We start from the raw sequence: 5,355 nt of genomic DNA on the forward strand, positions 1-5,355 counted from the left end.
ATGTTTTCCTTCAGTTATAGTCTTATTTTCCTCTTAATTATTCTGTTTTCTAATCCATTCATGAACTTGCTCCTGCTTTTCATTCATGAAGACTTGGTAGAGATGACAGCAGAAGAAGAACAGCTGCATTTATTTGTCAGTCACATATTTATTGAGAATTTACTATGTGCAAGACACTGTGGGAGAACACGAAGATGTTCTATACACCACCACTTCTCTCAATAGCAGCTGAGGCTCAAATAGCACCAACTGTGTGTCCGACATTGATCTCTGTGATTTACAAATATCAACTTACTTGGCCCTCCCAACATTCCCTATGTTTTAATATTCAGGTTTTATTATTATTCAGGTATGGTGAGGCCAACAGACCAGGAGATGACTGCCATTGAAAAGACAGTTTGTTACTCATAGTTCCCAAGAGACGGGGACTTGTCACACTGTGCAGGGCCACACAAAGAAGCACCAGGATCAATCAGAATATAAAAAGAGTAGAAGGAAAATGTGGGGAAGAGCCTTTATTGTGGTTTCCATTGGGAGGAACAAACAAGGCATGGTAAAAAGGCTTAAGATTGTCTAGTTGGAATGATTTCAGGTAGCTCTGGGGTGTAGGGGCTGTCCCAAGTTGCCTGATGCCTGGCCTTGGGGTGACTGAGGCAGGGAAATATTGGCTTGCAGTGTAAGAGCCTGATAGGGGAGGTAGGAGAGGGTGTAGGCTTTGGATTGGGTAGTTTGCATGTAAGAGCCATACTCACAGACTAGTCATTTACTATCTCTCAGAACTGGCTAGCCCTGGGAGGGGCAGGTAAGTCTCCAGTGCCAGTTAGGTCCCACATATCAAATCATCAGAATAAAAATAAATGTGTAACACACCCTAGAGGCACGGTACTAGTATTATCAAAGCCACATAAGCTAGTAAGTGGTTGAATCCAGATTTGGACCCAGTAGGTCTGGCTCACATTCTTAATTCACATTCTTAATTCTATGCCATGCTGCTTCACCAAGAAACTTGGATTTTGTAAAGGAAATTAAAAATATGCAGTATATATGTGATGTCATCTAAGTACTGTAAAAGTAAAAAGGGGCTTCAGAACTCAGTGGAGGGAGATGTTAATCAGATTGGAGCTCAAGCAAAAGTTCAGAAGAAACAACAATTGAATGTGCATTTGAAGGATAGCAAAGATGCCCACAGACATGAAAAGGTCATTCCAGGCAAATGGAATTGCCTGAACAAAAGTGTGAAGATCTGAAATCTATGAATGGATTCAGGGAGTTGCAAACCACCCACGTGGCATAAGCAAAGCCTGTGCATAGGAGATTGATGCAAATGATACTGGGAAAGTTATTGGAGATTAGAATCAAGAAAGTCATGAGTTAAATAATAAGGGATTTGGATTAATTCAGGGAAAAAATGAGGAACAGTAAGAGGTGTAATATATACATTTATATATATATGTATTATATATTATATGCAGTATGCACATTATATATACATATATATACATACACATATACATTCAGAATATATATAGGAGATCTTTGAGTAGCAGAGTAACATGATCAGAAACCCATCATCACAAGAAATTCAGAAGATAAAAGAGTGGAGATACTGATGGTCACTAAACTAAAAATAAGTCCTAACAGACCAGACTTATTTGTCTGAAAGAAAAAGAGGGAAATAATCTTAATTGAAATAAGGATAACATGCCAAGGCAAATTACAGACTTTGGAAACAGAGAAAATGATGAAGTATGATATTAGCACGAACGAGATAAGCCTTATTTATAAGTGCAATGTCAAAATAATTCCCAATGTTATGATGAGATAGTGACAAAGTATCTCTGAAAACATATCTCCTGCCTTGAATTCCTCCACATGTTGAGGCTCGCTATCAGTCTCTGGCACTTAGAAAGACCCAGGAGATCATATCCTTTGATAAGCTATGGGGGATGGAGGGTGCACTGCAAAAAGAAGCAGTAATACAAGAAACCAGTGAAAAACTATGACAGAGAATCTATGTACACTGGCAAAAACAGACAATCCTCAAAATAAATAATTTCAATATGTACTTTTATTATCTAGATTTATCATTGTTATTCACAAAATTTTTTAAATGGATGTGATGGCAATAATATGAAATATAAAAACAATCTTTATTAATAAAATTCAACAAGATCCCTGTATCTTGTGTATCTTCACTAATTTAACAATTTTTAATTCTAAGTCTGTTAAAAAGAGTCTCAGGTTTCCTTTGTTATATATTTGCATGTGGCAGGTATGTGTGCCAACTGACACTGGTAAGTTATATAGGTGACTCAATTATAATGAGTGGCACTGTTTTCTTGATGTGATTTTCTTAAATGATGAATATCACTCAGAAAACATAGTGCAGTATTCCCTTGATATAAACAGTATTGCGTCCCTGGAAATTTGAGTTTATAACTGTAAGGAAGAAACTTTGTTGTAATATGTAAAATTATTTTCTAGTCTCTCAAATAATTGTAAACCATTTTCCCCCTACACAAGTATTAATTTCAAATTTCAAAAATTTGAAAGTCATGTACCATTAACTCTCTACTGTGTAAAACTGACACATGCATAGTGGGACATCTACCATCTCTGTCCACCCACACCCTCTAAATAACATCATCCTCTATTTGCTATGAAAAATAAAAATAATCACATCACTTAAAAATTCTCCCTGTAAAGAACTACTGATTTAAGTAATGGAGCTCAATGTAAGGGAGATCCCTGCCATAAGACATACTCAGGCATATGCTAGAACCTCTTTTCAGGGAAATGGTAGGCAGAATTCAAGCACTGGGTGAGTGGTTGGACTTGATCAAGGTTGAATAATCAAATGCTTACAGACACAGAGCAGGTATGAGAAATGTGTAAACTGGGCCAAGAGAAAGACAATAGAGAACCATGTGGTCTGTGTGACCAGCTGTCTCAGCACCATTTGTTGAATGAATATTCTTTCCTCATTGAATTGTCTTCGTACCCTGTCAAAAATCAATTGTTTATAAACATGAGAGTTTATTTCTGGACTATCAGTTCTGTTCCATTGATCTATATGTCTTCCTTGTGGCAGTACCACACAGTCTTGATTACTATAGCTTTGTAATACTTTTAAAATCAGTAAATGTGAATCCTTCAACTTTATTCTCCTTTACCAAGATTTTTTATTTTTGCTTATTCTAGATCCCTTGAATTTCCATATGAATTTTAGGGTCAGCTTGTCAATTTCTGCAAAGATGCCAGCTAGATTTCGGTAGGGATTACACTGAGTTTGTAGATCAATTTCAGGGATAGTGCTATTTTAACAATATTGTCTTCTGATCCATGAATATGGGATGTCTTTCCAATTATTCAAGTATTCTTAAATTTCTTTCAACAATATTTTATAGTTTTCAGAGTGCGACTTTTGTACTTCTTTTGTTAAGTTTATTCCTATTTTATTCTTTTCAATCTGGATGTCTTTTATGTCATTTTCTTACCTAATTGCCCTGGTGAAGTCAGTTTACTTTTTAAAACTTACCTATTTTGTTTCCCATTTTCTTTTACTCATTATTTATTAACTTGGTTCAATCAAACCAATCCTCTCACTCTCTCTTTCAGTACATTGCATCTTCTGTTATCTTTTGAATCTTTCATAATTTAATCCTTCAAAGAAAACACCCCTGATTAACATGACCCTAATACTCCAGAGGTTTTTTTTTTATCCACATTATTCTGACACTCTCATGGTCACAGTCTGGAATGCCATTTATTCTGTTACTGTTTATGATCTGGGACACTTTATTTCTCAAATTAAATTGTAAGCTCTGCTGAGTAGAGTCAATTTTTTCAACTTTAAAGTCTTCAAAAAATCCTAACAGGGTCCTATGCATAAATAAATGGCTCAAAAATGTTTTTCATTTGCTTTCCTTCTTTCACAGAGAAGTAATTCAGTGAAATAAAAGAGTACTACATTGTCTTGAATCCTGAGTTTGCTGCCTAAATTCTGTATGCTGAGTGATTAATTTACATCTGAGTCTCAGTTTTTCCATCTGTAAAATGAGAGTAAAAATGTCTAACTTGCTAATAATGATTAGAAACAGGCAAGTAAAACATACAGCCCATGGCAGGAATTTGGTACCTGGCATGTGCTTTCAACATTGATAAAAGCAATGTGGCAATTAAAAAACTAGGCTTATTCCATTGTATATATGTGCCACATCTTCTCAGCCATAAAAAGAAACGAAATTGAGTTATTTGTAGTGAGGTGGATGGACCTAGAGTCTGTCAGACAGAGTGAAGTAAGTCAGAAAGAGAAAAACAAATACCATATGCTAACACATATATATGGAATCTAAAAGAAAAAAAAATGGTCATGAAGAACCTAGGGTCAAGACGGGAATAAAGACGCAGACGGGATATATGTATAGCTGATTCACTTTGTTATAAAGCAGAAACTAACACACCCTTGTAAAGCAGTTATACCCTAATAAAGATGTTTAAAAAAACACAAAAAAACTAGGCTTAGAGTTTTTGTTTTAGAAATAAAGGAAAAGGGAGAATGGAAGCCATTTAAATGGTTACAAAAGGTATTTCAGATTCTAACTATTTTTATTACAATGTCATATCTAACTCCTAACAGTGCCTTTTTTTCCTTGGAACTCTCACCATTTTTTTCAGGGGGAATATACAGCAACAAACAAAGTGTGACACACAGACGTGCACAAACACACATACACACCAAATATTATTTCTTATTTTATAAAAATTTCTGTCATCTTACACTGAAAAACAGAGGAATAATGTCAAGATACAATTTACTGAAAGTCAATATTTAATGTCAAATAGAGCAAAGATGAAAGGGCTCTACTCTAAGTCACTGCTTCAGTTTGAAATTAAGTGGGAAACCTTGGAAGCTACTTTTACTGTTACTAGGTTCACATTTTGTAGCAGTTAACCAGAGAAAAGTAATGCAAAATGTTATATGCTTATTTTTCCTTCTCCACAAACTACTGAAATAAATCTCTTTGTAAAAGTAAAAATCTAACAATCAGTAAAGTTTAACCAGAGAAATGATACGAATAGGTAAAAAGCAATATTTCAACTTCTTGAAATTTATTAAAGCGGAGATTCATTTTCTACATCATCTTTAATGGGGAAATATTTAATTTAAATAAATATATTCTAAATAGAGCAAGTCAACAGATGTATCAGAGTAAAGTAAAAAGTTGCACAGGGCTTCCCTGGTGGCGCAGTGGTTGAGAGCCCGCCTGCCGATGCAGGGGACACGGGTTCGTGCCCCAGTCCAGGAAGATCCCACGTGCCATGGAGCGGCTGGGCCCGTGAGTCATGGCCGCT

The sequence above is a fragment of the Physeter macrocephalus genome, chromosome 11 (genome assembly GCF_002837175.3).
Source record: "Physeter macrocephalus isolate SW-GA chromosome 11, ASM283717v5, whole genome shotgun sequence".
NCBI classification, from domain to species: domain Eukaryota; kingdom Metazoa; phylum Chordata; class Mammalia; order Artiodactyla; family Physeteridae; genus Physeter; species Physeter macrocephalus.